Source organism: Mus musculus, chromosome 10 (assembly GCF_000001635.26).
Source record: "Mus musculus strain C57BL/6J chromosome 10, GRCm38.p6 C57BL/6J".
NCBI classification, from domain to species: domain Eukaryota; kingdom Metazoa; phylum Chordata; class Mammalia; order Rodentia; family Muridae; genus Mus; species Mus musculus.
The window spans coordinates 66,428,020-66,445,178 of NC_000076.6; the positions used below are offsets into that span (position 1 = coordinate 66,428,020).

A 17,159-nucleotide genomic window follows, 5' to 3' on the forward strand; every position below is an offset into this window, starting at 1 on the left:
AAGCAATCTACAGCAAACCAGTAGCCAACATCAAAGTAAATGGAGAGAAGCTGGAAGCAATCCCACTAAAATCAGGGACTAGACAAGGCTGCCCACTTTCTCCCTACCTTTTCAACATAGTACTTGAAGTATTAGCCAGAGCAATTCGACAACAAAAGGAGATCAAGGGGATACAAATTGGAAAACAGGAACTCAAAATATCACTTTTTGCAGATGATATGATAGTATATATAAGTGACCCTAAAAATTCTACCAGAGAACTCCTAAACCTGATAAACAGCTTCGGTGAAGTAGCTGGATATAAAATAAACTCAAACAAGTCAATGGCTTTTCTCTACACAAAGAATAAACAGGCTGAGAAAGAAATTAGGGAAACAACTTCTCAATAGTCACAAATAATATAAAATATCTTGGCGTGACTCTAACTAAGGAAGTGAAAGATCTATATGATAAAAACTTCAAATCTCTGAAGAAAGAAATTAAAGAAGATCTCAGAAGATGGAAAGATCTCCCATGCTCATGGATTGGCAGGATCAACATTGTAAAAATGGCTATCTTGCCAAAAGCAATCTACAGATTCAATGCAATCCCCATCAAAATTCCAACTCAATTCTTCAACGAATTAGAAGGAGCAATTTGCAAATTCATCTGGAATAACAAAAAACCCAGGATAGCAAAAACTCTTCTCAAGGATAAAAGAACCTCTGGTGGAATCACCATGCCTGACCTAAAACTTTACTACAGAGCAATTGTGATAAAAACTGCATGGTACTGATATAGAGACAGACAAGTAGACCAATGGAATAGAATTGAAGACCCAGAAATGAACCCACACACCTATAATCACTTGATCTTCGACAAGGGAGCTAAAACCATCCAGTGGAAGAAAGACAGCATTTTCAACAATTGGTGCTGGCACAACTGGTTGTTATCATGTAGAAGAATGTGAATCGATCCATACTTATCTCCTTGTACTAAGGTCAAATCTAAGTGGATCAAGGAACTTCACATAAAACCAGAGAAACTGAAACTTATAGAGGAGAAAGTGGGGAAAAGCCTTGAAGATATGGGCACAGGGGAAAAATTCCTGAACAGAACAGCAATGGCTTGTGCTGTAAGATCGAGAATTGACAAATGGGACCTAATGAAACTCCAAAGTTTCTGCAAGGCAAAAGACACCGTCAATAAGACAAAAAGACCACCAACAGATTGGGAAAGGATCTTTACCTATCCTAAATCAGATAGGGGACTAATATCCAACATATATAAAGAACTCAAGAAGGTGGACTTCAGAAAATCAAATAACCCCATTAAAAAAATAGGGCTCAGAACTGAACAAAGAATTCTCACCTGAGGAATACCAAATGGCAGAGAAGCACCTGAAAAAATGTTCAACATCCTTAATCATCAGGGAAATGCAAATCAAAACAACCCTGAGATTCCACCTCACACCAGTCAGAATGTCTAAGATCAAAAATTTAGGTGACAGCAGATGCTGGCGTGGATGTGGAGAAAGAGGAACACTCCTCCATTGTTGGTGGGATTGCAGGCTTGTACAACCACTCTGGAAATCCGTCTGGTGGTTCCTCAAAAATTGGACATAGTACTACCGGAGGATCCAGCAATACCTCTCCTGGGCATTTTTCCAGAAGATGCCCCAACTGGTAAGAAGGACACATGCTCCACTATGTTCATAGCAGCCTTATTTATAATAGCCAGAAGCTGGAAAGAACCCAGATGCCCCTCAACAGAGGAATGGATACAGAAAATGTGGTACATCTACACAATGGAGTACTACTCAGCTATTAAAAAGAATGAATTTATGAAATTCCTAGCCAAATGGATGGACCTGGAGGGCATCATCCTGAGTGAGGTAACACATTCACAAAGGAACTCACACAATATGTACTCACTGATAAGTGGATATTAGCCACAAACCTAGGATTCCTAAGATATAAGGTACAATTTGCTAAACACATGAAACTCAAGAAGAATGAAGACTGAAGTGTGGACACTATGCCCCTCCTTAGAATTGGGAACAAAACACCCTTGGAAGGAGTTACAGAGACAAAGTTTGGAGCTGAGATGAAAGGATGAACCATGTAGAGACTGCCATATCCAGGGATCCACCCCATAATCAGCATCCAAACGCTGACACCATTGCATACCCTAGCAAGATTTTATTGAAAGGACCCAGATGTAGCTATCCCTTGTGAGACTATGCCGGGGCCTAGCAAACACAGAAGTGGATGCTCACAGTCACCTAATGGATGGATCACAGGGCTCCCAATGGAGGAGCTAGAAAAAGAACCCAAGGAGCTAAAGGGATCTGCAACCCTATAGGTGGAACAACATTATGAACTAACCAGTACCCCGGAGCTCTTGACTCTAGCTGCATATGTAACAAAAGATGGCCTAATCAGCCATCACTGGAAAGAGAGGCCCATTGGACACGTAAACTTTGTATGCCCCAGTACAGGGGAACGCCAGGGCCAAAAAGGGGGAGTGGGTGGGTAGGGGAGTGGGGGTGGGTGGGTATGGGGGACTTTTGGTATAGCATTGGAAATGTAAATGAGCTAAATACCTAATAAAAAATGGAAAAAAGAAAGAAAAAAAATAATTCAGGTGGCAGCAGATGCTGGCGAGGATGTGGAGAAAGAGGAACACTCCTCCATTGTTGGTGGGATTGCAGGCTTGTACAACCACTCTGGAAATCAGTCTGGCAGTTCCTCAGGAAATTGGACATAGTAGTACCGGAGGATCCAGCAATACCTCTCCTGGGCATATATCCAGAAAATGCCCCAACTGGTCAGAAGGACACATGCTCCACTATGTTCATAGCAGCCTTATTTATAATAGCCAGAAGCTGGAAAGAACCCAGATGCCCCTCAACAGAGGAATGGATACAGAAAATGTGGTACATCTACACAATGGAGTACTACTCAGCTATTAAAAAGAATGAATTTATGAAATTCCTAGCTAAATGAATGGACCTGGAGGGCATCATCCTGAGTGAGGTAACACATTCACAAAGGAACTCACACAATATGTACTCACTGATAAGTGGATATTAGCCCAAAACCTAGGATATCCAAGATATAAGATACAATTTCCTAAACACATGAAACTCAAGAGAAATGAAGACTGAAGTGTGGACACTATGCCCCTCCTTAGAAGTGGGAACAAAACACCCTTGGAAGGAGTTACAGAGACAAAGTTTGGAGCTGAGATGAAAGGATGGACCATGTAGAGACTGCCATATCCAGGGATCCACCCCATAATCAGCATCCAAACGCTGACACCATTGCATACACTAGCAAGATTTTATCGAAAGGACCCAGATGTAGCTATCTCTTGTGAGACTATGCCGGGGCCTAGCAAACACAGAAGTGGATGCTCACAGTCAGCTAATGGATGGATCACAGGGCTCCCAATGGAGGAGCTAGAGAAAGTACCCAAGGAGCTAAAGGGATCTGCATCCCTATAGGTGGAACAACATTATGAACTAACCAGTACCCCGGAGCTCTTGACTCTAGCTGCATATGTATCAAAAAGATCGGCCATCACTGGAAAGAGAGGCCCATTGGACACGCAAACTTTATATGCCCCAGTACAGGGGAACGCCAGGGCCAAAAAGGGGGAGTGGGTGGGTGGGTATGGGGGACTTTTGGTATAGCATTGGAAATGTAAATGAGCTAAGTACCTAATAAAAAATGGAAAAAAAAATAAAAAAATAAAATATTTTCCTATTTCAAAAATATATATATATATAAAGGCTGTGTCTGTGTGTGTCTGTGTCTGTGTGTCTTTCATTTGGCCACATAAACCATTAATGTGAGTAGCGGCCCCGGGCTGCAATTTATTAATTAATAAATGCCCCAACAATGCTTAACTTCATATCCTCTGTGACATCTCTATTTTTCTAATCCAATGGGCTGGATACAGACCAAATATTCTGTGCCCATGCTTTAATCACCCCATATGGTGGAGAAGAACTTACTTGAGCTTAGCACCTTCTAAACATAATTTAGTCTCAAAGTCTGATCATTGAGGATCGGGATGAAGCCCTCATCCAATGGCAAGTGTCCTTATAAGAAAAGTGAGAGAAAGATTAAAAAACAGGAAAGAAGCAGAGAAAGGGGGGCATGCAAAGATGGATGTGAGCCAAGCTTGCAGTGATGCCATCCGCCACCAGAATGAAACAGTCCAGAAGTAACCAGAGTTATAGGCCCTTATCTACAGAGTCCTGACCCCCATAACTATAATGTTATAAATTTCTATGCTTTTTAAGTTTGTGACACCTTATTGTTGCGGCCATGGAGAACTGGCTACCATCATCCTGTGCTGTGCATGGTTACTTACGCCTACCCAATACTCAGAACATACATGGACATTTTACAGATTTTGTTGTTCATGGATTTGGGATGCCTACTTCTATTGCACCTTAGCTAGGAGCCCTTTCTGAGATTCATTGCTGTCTACAAGTCATCTGTCTGAACAAATACTCCAGGTGTCATGTTTTATCAGATAATGCAGAATTCTGTTAAGCCTGTTGCCTGGTGGCTTAGCAGAACTACAAGACCAGTTTTGCTTTAGGGAAGAAAATTCCAATGTAGCTTGAATTTCTGCAGGAAAGAGTATAGCTTGATTCCATCAGATGGATTATTCATCCCAACTCTGTCCTGTCACAGTCTGGGACAGAGATCAGATGAGACACTGTTTCTTCAGCAGAGGAACTGAGTGACTGTAACACTTACACCCTAGAGGTGCCTGGCTGAGTCTTCAAGCAACCTCATTAGTACAAAGCCCTATGCATAAGCTCTGGTGAATGTCTACTGTTAGGTGTGAAACAATAATTGTCATTGTTAATCTTCCTGTTATCATGAACTTTACAGTCTAGGAAAAAAACAGCAGCTGTTAAATACGTAATCTCCCACTTAATTTTATTTTTAACAATTTATTTTTATTTACACATGTGTGTCAACTATGAGTGGGTCCCCAAGGAGACCAGAAGAAGAGTCTGATCCTCTGAAGGTGTAGGCAGTTATGAGCTGACCAATGTGGGTTTGGGGATTGAACTAGCATGGTCTGGAAAAGCAACATGTGCTATTAACTAAAGAGCTGTCTCTCTGGCCCCATACACTTCATTTAAAAGGACAAAGTTTTAAATGAGATGGATGCATAAACCACAAGAAAACAAACCTATATCAGAACATGCCAAATCCAGGATATAAAAAGTTACATGGCAGGCTGAAAGAACACTCTGACTTCTTTGTCTACCTTGCTTCTAGACTATGTAATCCATTATAAAGATGATTTTGGATGTGTTACTAAAGCTTGAAATATGTCTGAGGCTAATCAGATAGGACCACAGATAGCTTGCTGCCAAAACAAAATGAAGTCTGAAAAGTCCTTAAAGTAGGTCCACACACTCAAAGGCTTAATGGTCTCAAATCTACCATGTATAGCTTCCAAAAAAAAAAAAAAAAAAAAAAAAGCTGCCAAGATGCTAGAAAAAAATAAAATAAAATCTGACCCAGTCCAGGAGAAAAATCAACCAGTAGAAACAGACTCAAAAATAATAAAGATAATGGACTTGTCGAGCAAGGGTGTTAGAACAGCTGTTAAGAATATGTTCACAGGTTTTAAAAAGAAGAAAAAGCAGGAACAGAGTGAGAAGGAAATAGAAGCTATTTTTAGAGGAACCAAATGGAACTTCTAGAGAAATGTACCAAATGGAACTTCTAGAGAAATGTGAACGTATATTCAAGGAAAGACTTACTTAGTCAGGCCATGGAGAAAATAGAAAAGCCAGAAAAACAATGCAGGTATGTTGAGTTATACAGGCAAAAGCCAAGAGGACTTTTTGCTGAGGGTTTGGGGGAGAGCTATTGCATGGGAAGCACCAAGGGCCCATTTGTAAAGGATTTTGGAAATGATAGTTTTTAAATTAACATTTTATTGCCCAAGGAAGAAAAGAAAGTGGATCTGTGGTGGTTAATCTTGATGGTCAGCTTAAGTAGACCTGAAATCCACAGAGTGGCAAACCTCCAGGTAAGGCTGTAAGGGCCATTTCCTAGAAGGGCTGACTCCTGGGACAAGACACAAAGAGAAAGAGGGAGAGATGACTTTCAACACTTTGCAAAGACAAAGAGCCCTAGATGGGAGGGCAAAGAGAAGAGGAGGCGGGGGTGGGGTGGGGAGGACAAACAGATGGATGAACAGACAGGGAGAAAGCAAGAGATGAGGAAAGGGAGAGAAAGGGAGAGAGACAGAGAGAAAGAGAGGAAGAGGGGGAGGAGGACTTTCTGGTACTATCTGGCTATGGTCCAGACTTAAGGAAGTCCAGGGGGAAAGGAGTTACTTTTTGCCTGCTCACCCACAGCTGTCCCTTGCTGCTAAGCACATCTGCTCCATTATTGCACTATTGCATCTTTCACTAAAGAAACTCAGCTTCCCAGCCTTCATTGTGGATCAAAGAAGGCAGGAAGCTCTCCAGGAACCTCTCAGGCTTTTAGCACTGAGTTGTAATTGCTAAGGCAGCTAGCCTCACAGACTGGGCAGCAACCAGGTTCTGTCTTTCCAAATATTTCAGACAGGCATTGTTGGACTGTCCAGTCTATAATGTAAGTTGATGTAATAAATCGTCCATGTGATATATAGCCATGCTCTTGTTTCCACTCTTCTAGAGGACCCTTGACTCATACAGGAGTCCCTTCTTCTTTATGACTGTAAGTCAGTGTGTAGGCTTGAGGTGAGCTACACTGAAGCTCTTCAAGTCAACAGACAGCTGCTGCCTTCCATAGTGTCCTGGAGAGGGAAGCAAGAGCAGACACTCTTGCACTTGTCATTCATCAACTCATTATTGGATGTCTGGTACTTCCCAGATATTGTTCTTGAGCTTGAATGGAGGTTTGAACAAAAACATACAAGGCTGAAACCATGAGGCGTTTATAAGAGAAGAGGGCCTTTTCAGAGCCCTTTATGTAGGGAGAATTGGCTCCATGTACGGTAGCATTTCTCATCCAGGATACAATGCCTTTTGAAGCCTGTGAACTAAAAGAGCACTGCTCGCTTTCTTAATCCTTAGCAAACCGGGTGGCGACATTTAATTGAAAATTTTTCAATCTTTGAAATTTCATTATCTCATGAACTTGAAAAGTCACCAATTAAATAAGTCCATTTTTCAACGAACAAAAAAAAAAGTGCCTTTTGGTCTGGTTCAAGCCAATTAAATTTCATCTAAACAAATGAAGCACTGCCCTCAGTGATACTTTGCCTCGGGCTTTTGGCAACTGGCAATCCCTTTTGTCTGAAAGTATGGGTTTTGATATTAAGTGATATAGCAAGGATGGAGACATGAGCAAAAGTTCTTGCAGATGTCTCAATTAGAAATGATATCAGGTAAAACTTTTGCTGTGAACTCTTTCCACAAGACACCACTCTGAAAAATGCCTGCCTGCCTGCGGAAGGCTTCACTAAAGTACTTTATGTGGTTGATCTCAATGATCGCAGGTTTGCAAATAGCTTAAATTTTCTTTAAACCTTCCAATGTTCATGGCAGCATCTGAGAAAGATGAACACTTAGCAACTCTTAATTATTCGGGCTAATGGGAATCTGCACTGTGAGAAATGAGATGAGGCTCTCAAGCCAAATTCAACAACATCAGGCAGCTTGTCAAATGCCACTGAGAATGTTGTTCAGAGAGGCACAAGAGGATCTGTTGACAATCACAAGTGAACCATTTCTTATTCTTATTAAGGGAACATTGAAAAATAGAGATTCCGAAAGAATAGTTGATGATCTTTTAAAGTCTCTTTTCTTTGGAAATCCCAAAGATCTTACGATGTTTTTGCAATAGACTGTTCACTAGGAAAACTCCAATTGAGAACTGAAATCAATAAGGAAGTTGGAGTTCATGATCTATGTGCCATTGAGGGATAAACTATGATGCAAATTATATTTCCCTATTCAGATGTAATCCTTATTGACTCTAATTTTGCTAACTAGTCTGTCCAGATCATGCATAAAAAAAAATCTAACAATGCACCACATACCAGAGGTTGATAAATATGCAAACTGATTTCAACAATGACTACAACTCACTGCACAGAAAGTTATTGATTTCCTAAGTTTGCCAGACACCACATTAAGTACTAAAGCCTAAGTGATGCTTTGAAGGGTAGCCACAGGTGAACTGAAAACTAACAAAGCTATAGACTATAGGAGGGTTTGGTAGATGTAATAAAGGAAATCATAGGACCATGTAAATAAGGAAGAAAAAAAGATGCTCTGTAGTCTGAGCAGGGGCATGAAGAACAGTGTTATAAATAGGGTCGTAGCATGCATGAGAATACAGAGCCCTGTGAGCTGAGATGATATAAGGAACTTCATGTTCACAGAGAGTGAACACAAAGACAAGAAGTGAGCAGAGGTTGAAGATGAACATGAAGACAAGATGTGAAGGCTCTTTCTGCATTTGGGATAACTTGCTACCTTCAACAGTGCTTAAAATCCTAACTCCTTGTTCATTGCTAATGCAAACATAGCATACAACACTTGCCAATAGCTCCACAGCTAGGTAGGAAAAATTGGATGATGAAATGTAGGCCAGCTTGGGCTTACATAGGTTTTGTGTGTGTGCTAGCACAGCCTCTCTGAGTTCACACACACAATGGCCTTTCTGCTTCCAAATGTTTCCTTGTAGTCATCCATTGCCTCTGGCTCCCACACTCTTTCCTCGTGCTTTAGAGAGGGGTTGAGGTATATATGTCCCCATTAGGGATGGAAGCTGGAAGGAGTTGAAAGGAAAGACAAATGAAATCAAAACATGCTGTGCCAAAGTCCCAAAGTCCAAACAGGAATAAATAAATAGATAGATAGATAGATAGATAGATAGATAGATAGATAGATAGATAGATAGATAAATAGATAAATAAATAAATAAATTTATTGAAAAGAAGGGGGAAATATAGTGTATGTTACATACAACAGTCAAGCTAGGTTCATCTCTAATTTATGTAAAAGGTGAAGATCTAAATGGATCTAAATAGATGAAAGAACCTATATTCTGCCTTTGAATGTTTCAGATGTTCTGCCAAATAATATGTTAAAGCAGCAGGTAAGCCTTTGACAGTTTTAATATTCAAAGTTTAATCACAAACCACATCATCTACTATTACATGGAACCCTTTCAAAAATGCAGATCTTGGGCTACAGCACAGACCTAACTCATCAAAATGTGTAGTTTAACAAGGTCCCAGGGTGATTACTATGCATGCTGGAACTGGAGTGTTAGTCTGTGGAGAAACCTCAGCCCTGGGTATAGATTATCAACACCTAAGAAAACCAAACAACCACAGGCCAAGATTCCACATACAGATTAAATGACTCACCAAGGTTTTACATTTATTTGATTAGGAGGATGGCACTTCCAAACATTAAATAGAGCAATGGTTCTCAACCTGTGGGTTGTGATCCCTTTGGCAAACCTCTATCTCCAAAACAAACAAACAAACAAAACAAAAAAACATTACAATTTATAACAGTAGCAAAATTACATTTATGAAGCAATAAAATAACTCTGTGATTGGGCGGGGGGGGGGGGGGTTGCCACAACATGAGGAACTCTATTACAGGGTCATTGTAGCATCAGGAAGGTTGAGAACCGCTCATCTAGAAAATGAGAAATGAGTAGTACATTGGGGGACAGAAGGATGAGTTTGTACTTGATAGATTTATGATTTTGTTAAATATACCAAAACAGTAGTAAGAGAATGGATGCATGAATCGGGTTATAGTTTTTATTTTTCTCTGACTAGCCAGAGAGGTCTGTAATCTAACAGAATGCTCCCAGATGAGGCATAAGAATACGTACATAATTTAGAACTGATAAGGGAGAGGGTGAGAGGAAAAGACCATGTGAATGCAGGGGCAGGAAAATGGCCGGAATAGAATCTCCAGCATCATCAAGTTGTAAGGGGAGAGGCCAAGCTGACTGACTTCCATAAATGAGATGACCATCAAGCAGCCAGATGAGGGCTGGGCAGTGCCCATACCAAGGGAGGGGGTGCCTGGTAGGGGCAAAGAAACATTGTTAAGCTCTGAAGAACATCGGAAAGACAAGAAGAGCATGCCATTGGGCTTCACCAGCTAAAAGTCCACCCATGACCTTGTCAGGAGAATGAATGGGATCAAAGCCAGGTTGCAACTCATTAGTCAATGGCTGAGGATATGAGACAGAGAAATACTCTGTTTCTACTTCTCTTTCAAAAAGCTAAGGAGCAAAGATGACATGGTGACAGGCAGAAAAAGTATAGACTCTTACATTTGTAAACACATTTGGAGAATAAAGAGTTTTAGAGGCATATGTTGTTGGGTCCACTAATTGTAACTAGTGTAAATACAGGCTTTGACAGATGTATTTTAAAAGATTTGTTTTATTTATTTTTCTCATGTGTGTGTGCATGTGCATGCATACACGTGTGCGTGTACATGTATGCATGCCTATAACCACTGAACCCCCTCTCCAGACCCTGTGTTTGTTTTCCTTTATACTTGTTTGTGATACTAGTATGTGGTGGGTGGGGAGTGTACCTAGTCAAAGATTCTGAAGGTGAGTTCTGTGTAGGCCCCATCATCACGCAACCCGAACAATAATGTGGTCCCCCAGTTTTTAGCTCCTCACAAATAGGCTAGCCGATTAAATACTTAGATGAAAAGAAACATGACACCTAGATGGTACTTTTTCACACCATATAAACACTATACATGTTTGCTCGTAACATTTAATGATGTGAGGCTGTGAGACGTAGAAAGCTATTCTTTGAGTAGGCCCTCCTTTAGCATAGAAAAATGAAAGCAAAGAAAATGAGGAGCAAGAGAAAGCTAAATTCATGATTCAAAATATTTAACTCTAATTAGTGAGTGATATTTGCATATTAATTTTAATTATTTCATTTTTATGGCAGTTACCTGATTTTAAATTGTAGTTTTAAGTAAAAGTTTACGTTTGTTTGTTTGTTTGTTTGTTTGTTTATGGATATATGTGCCCACATACCACAGCACACATATGGAGGTCTGGTGACAACTTGTGACTGGGTCCTGGGGATTGAACTCAGGCTGTCAGGCTTTATGGCAAGTAAGTACATTTGCCCACCAAACTATCTTACTGTTCCCATCACCAGGTTTTTAAGTGGTAAAAGAATACTGCAGAACATGTAGGGAAGGCATTATCGAACTCTCATGAATTTGGAACTGGAGGGACCACGCAATTGAGAATACAGGTGACAATGTGAAAATATAGCAAGCCAGTCCTTTCTTGATTTTTAAATTAGAATTAAGTATAGAAGCCCTTTCAAACTCTGGGAATTGAACAATATATTCTCTTTGACTACCTTAAAGTGACAACTGAGGCAAACATAGGATTGTAGAGGAATTGTGTCTATCAAGTCTTGTTCCACACTTAACTTCCCTCATATTGTCCACTCCTCCCAAAACTCTAACAAAATGTGCCAAATGGAACTGCAGCCCTGTAACTTCAATATGTATGAGAGAGAGAGAGAGACAGAGACAGAGAGAGAGAGACAGAGACAGAGAGACAGAGAGACAGAGACAGAGACAGACAGACAGAGACAGAGAACTTGAGCTTTAAAATCAGATAAAACAAAGAACTACATTTAAGTCCTAGCTATATTACTAACTCTGCAAATTAATTTCATCTGGTTTCTTAACTCCTCTAAGTGTCAGTTTCCTCATTTAAGAAGAGTTAAATGCATTGACCTCTTGGTATTGTGGCAGGCAATTAAATGGCACGCAGGACACGGGTCACTTAGCAAAGTTCCCAGCACTCATGGTCATCATCTGCAAGCCTCCAGACTTAGCTACCTCGCTGTCTGCCTCTACCTTGGTCTCAGCTGCTACGGAGGAAGCTGAGTGCCTACTTTTGAAGCACCACCCCAGGGCCACTACTGTGAATTTTGTGCCTGACCCATAGGTCATATTTTAAATTGAACCATATCTGACATCTACATGTTTTCACAAGGGAAAGTAATAGACAGCCCGAAGCTAATTCTTCTTCATGTGGAGTCTCATAAATTGACTGGCTTTGATTGCTGCAAGAGTCCCCTTCAGACCAATTCAGCATTTCTCTAGCATTAAATTCTCCGTTGCCATGTTATGAAAGCAGCCGAAATCTAAAATTCCCACACACACACACCTTGCAGGTGACCCTGCAACCTTAATCAGATCACATGATCTCTCTGTGCTTTAAATCCTTTGACAGCAAAAGATGATAGTAACTGCTTCAGCTTAAAAGCATTTCCTTAGCGACTAAAATGCATTTGCATATATATGCCTTTATATACGGGCATCTATGCATATATTACTTAGGATGTTATCAGGCACATTCACTATTCTGTATGTTCACTCTCATTAACTACTCATAAAGTAGGACATGTTTAATTAAATCTACAACTATTCATCCTTTGGTATTTATGTGCCAAGATTATACTCAGGGTACTGTACTCAAGAACAACACAGGCTCTCCCCTGAGACACTCACAATTAAAATGAAATTCTGCTGCACATATGTGTGTACATAACACAGACATATAGACAAATGCTCACATAGCACATGTTTTAGTTAATAGGATGTAATATATGTATATATGTGTGTGTATGCGTATATGTATCATATTGATTGAACAACAATTAATACAATCAAGACAGACTGCTCACCTGTCAACCCAATTAATCTAGATATCCAACATTTTATAATTGGATATCACCAGCCTGTTTCCTGTGGTTCTTAATTATGATTTGGGGGTGTCTGTTTGTTTTCTTTCTCCAACCACCAGTAAATGTAGGTTCACATCTGGAGTCACCACTGAAATGAGCCTCATGCACAAGATCTCTGCATGAATCCAAATCATTTCCTAATGAGGCCATTGTCTGAAGGCCATAGGTTACTGAGGCTGAAAAGCTCAGATCAATTTTTAACTCTGTGAAGAGAAACACAGAGGAACACCTTTAATTTCTATTCACAAAGAAGGTAATTGTGGCTGATTTTACCTGAAGCAGGGGAATGAGGTCTAGTTTAGAGACTATAATGGAAATCAGATAAAATAATGGATCTGGTTTCTGGACACTGAGAAACAGCAAATTCATGGACAGAGCTGGTATGGCTAACTTAGCTGGTAGCTGGCTCCTTCTCCCAGCAAAAGCTATCACTTGTTTCAGTGAATGTCTTAGTTAGGGTGTTACTGCTGTGAACAAACATCTCGGCCAAGGCATCTCTTATAAGAACATTTCTATTGGGCTGGCTTAGAGGTACAGAGGTTCAGTCCATTATCATCAAGGCAGGAACATGGCAGCATGCAGGAAGGGATAGTGCAGATAGAGCTGAGAGTTCTACATCTTCATCTGAAGGCTGCTAGAAGAATACTGACCTCCAGGCAGCTAGCATGAGGGTCTTAAAGCCCACACCCACAATGACACACCTACTCTAACAGAGCCACACCTTCTAATAGTACCACTCCCTGATCTGAGCATACACAAATCATCATAGTGAGCTTAGTCTGTTCTACATTGCAAGGCCATTTTTTTTTTCAGGGACCTCATAAGCCACAGTTACAGAGGCAACTGATACTCAAAACCCTTAACTAACTCCAGTCCTGAGGGCTAATGGTTAACTTATGTCATTCTGAAGGAAGATGGAATGATGGGAAACTAGAGATTATGGTAAGGGAAACAGTGTCTTACTCCATCCTGTCTGAAGCATCTCTCCAGCTGAGAATCAAGAGTTCTAACACAATTAACAACATTTGCTTAAGACATTTCTCCCTTCTCCACTGGAAACCTGTACTTCTCAAGGCCCCTCACCAGTTAAAGGACCTGTCCATCATCTTCTGTCCAACCCTTCTGGCTCCTGGTTTTAACTTACCAGATTATAGACCCACCCAAGGCACCTCCACAGACACCCTGTGATATTAATTATTGACACCAAAAATGGAAAAATAGAGAAGAACCACTGAACAGCTAAATAAACACAACTCTTCCTAGAGAAGTCTATACTCACGCTCTTAAATATGGCTTCCTCCTTCCCTCTTCTTAATGCTTGTCCTGTTTCCATTTCTACTGCTGTGCTAAAATTCCCTGGCCAAAGTCAGACTGGGGAGAATGAGTTTATTTTAGCTGACAGTTCCAGAGAAGTCAAGAGAATGAATACATCATATATGACCTATACTGTTTTCTGCCTTCACAATCATGGACTCACACCTAGGGAATGGAGCCACCCACAGTGGCTGAATCTTCCCACATCAATTAGAACAATTAAGACAATCTCTCACATATGTTCCCATAGGCCTATCTGATCTCACAGTCTCTCATTGAGACATTTTTCCTAGATTGTAACACATTGACAAACTAACCGTCACAGCTCTGATGGTTAACATCTATTCTTTTTTTTAATTTTAATTTTTTAAAATTTTTTATTAGATATTTTATTCATTTACATTTTGAATGCTATCAATAAAGTCCTCTATACCCTCCCCACGCCCTACTCCCCAACTCACCCACTCCCGCTTCCTGGCCCTGGCATTCCCCTGTACTGGGGCATATGATCTTCGTAGGACCAAGGGCTCTCCTCCCATTGATGGACAACTAGGCCATCCTCTGCTACATATGCAACTAGATACATAGTTCTGGTGAGTACTGGTTAGCAATATGAACATCTATTCTTAAATGTCTCTTAATATGGTCTAACTCTGCTTCATACGGGCTCATCCTGAAATTCTTTTCTGCAGTAAGGACAAGGGCACCATTAACCTCTCTTAAGATCCCTAAGAGATTAGGGGAATTCTTCAAGAAGCAATGCAAAATTCTGCCTCTGTATAGCACCCACTTTGCCATCACATAGCTCTTTACAGCCCCAAAAATGTTCTCTGGACTTCTGACATTGGCCTATTGTAAGAGGTAGATTTCAACCTCTTTCTAACCTTCCCACACCAAAGGCCACCTCTGTGGCCCCCTGGAGCCTCTCTCTTTCTTACCACTTACTGAAGTATTACCAAAGTGGCAAGCATTGAACTGCCCTGCCCTTTGGGTAGTAACATCACACCTGGATCCTATGCACTGCCACTGAGTTGAAAGAATGTGTCAGTGAATTCACAGAGATAAGTAAAAGACCGCTGAGACTTACTGAGAGATACTTCCAGAAGACTTCAGAGCTGTGTCTCGCCCACCTCGACCGGCAAGGCTGACCACATATCAGGAGTCATGGTACTTACATGTCTTCGATCATTAGTCTTCATTACTCACCCATTCTACATAAAATTTCATGAAGTATGAGAAATGACCCTAAACACAAAGTTTTAGGATCTCATCAAATGATCTTAAAATTAAAGATTTAGCTCCTCTTTAAGGTGAAGAAACTAAATTTTGGAGTTGCCCTCTCTCTCTCTCTCTCTCTCTCTCTCTCTCTCTCTGTGTGTGTGTGTGTGTGTGTGTGTGTGTGTGTGTATGTGTGAATGTGGGCACCAATGTGTCACAACATGTGGAGAAGTCAGAAGTCAGAGGGTATCCTCCAGTGTTGATTCTTTGCCTTTCTAATTTATTTATGGTTTTTTTTAAAGATTTACTTACTGATTTTATATATTCAAGTACATTATCACTGTCTTCAGATACAGCAGAAGAGGGCATTGGATCCTATTATAGGTGGTTGTGAGCCACCACGTGGCTGCTGAGAATTGAACTCAGGATCTCTGAAAGCATCTCAGTACACTGACCCATCTCTGCAGCCCTCTTTCCAATTTATTTGAGACAGGTCTCTTTGTTCTACCAATTCCAGTCCTCTCTCTCCCTATACTCTCTGCCTCCATCCTCCTGCTACAGGCTCCTTGGCCTTTGAGCATCTGGAGACTCTCCTGATCGTTCCTCCCATGTCCCCATGGGAGTGCTGAGGTTACATATGTTCATACTATGTCTCTGGCTTTCACACGGGGTGTGGAGTTGTGAACTAAAGTCCTCACTCACTTTTGCCCAACAAATTCTTTATCCACAGAGCCATCTCCCCAGCCCGCAGTGTAATTTTTAACCAAGTCTCACCAGTCTGTGTTCTTGCTGACTCTAGCAGAGGGAGCATCCTTCTTGTTCCTGGGTCACACCATCAGTGGCTTCCAGCTTTACTCCGCAGGTAAGGCTGACCCTGTAAGCAAATATAATGAGCTGAACACTGACAGAGTTTCACTTCTGAGTATGAGTTTCTGGTCTCAATGGAACCAGCCTGCCAAAGGAGGCAGCAGCTTGAGTCAGCCCAAATCTCGTACGATTTAAAAGGGGTAAAAAAAAAGAAGAAAAGACAATAGTAGCACTAAATATAAAGTAACCCAGTGAGCCCCACCACCAAAGCCACTCCAGCGCTGCTGTATGGAGAGACCTTCAAAACTCTAAAAAGGTCAGCCCATAGTGATGCAATATTTTCAAGTTACTTGACTAATTAAATACCAGGTTACATGTGAGTGTTTTTCTGGGGGAGTTGAGGGGAGGTTGCTTGGGTCATCTGGTTTGAGTTTTGTTCCCCCCCATTCTAACAAATAACCAAAAGTATGAGTCTATCTGTTATATTACTTTATCATATTAAAGAGCAGAAAGACCACAAACGATACAAGGCATCAAACCTATGCAACTAATTCCATCCCTAATGAGGAGACTTTCGCATTTGCTCCCGAGCATCTTTCCTTGTTAACTACCGGCAAGTGGTGCCTGAGGTTTGGGAATCAAAATGAAAAGAGCCCTGCTAAGAAAGACTTTTCATCTCTGGGATTTTTCAGCCAGTGTCCCTACACTACCTGCCTAATTCCTGCCTCGTTAATAAAATACTGAAAATAATAACAAGAAACAACTGAGGGGGACATACACTGAAAACGGCTCTTGTTTTAGAGAGTGAGCTTATATTTTGTTTTCTCAGAATGGGGTCTAGTGGCAGGTGTTTGTGAAGTATGATCAGGGCCACACTTGCACATGCCTGACTGCTAAGCATCAATCCAGACACGGTACTTGGATTTAATGTTGGGGTGTATGTGTGTATCTACTTTAGGCAGCTGCTCAGATATTAGCTGGTTGGAAGGGCATCAAGTATAGACCTCTCTACTCATAATCAG

General features: G+C 40.9%; 1 long non-coding RNA gene across 1 annotated transcript in view; it reads right to left on the minus strand.

Moving 5' to 3' along the window:
- The window catches only part of Gm40677, a 219,229-nt gene that overhangs the window by 134,736 nt on the left and 67,334 nt on the right, over positions 1-17,159 (minus strand). The window contains exon 2 of the long non-coding RNA XR_871771.1: positions 16,105-16,204. This is a non-coding gene — a long non-coding RNA (predicted gene, 40677). The remainder of the gene's footprint in view (positions 1-16,104; positions 16,205-17,159) is intronic.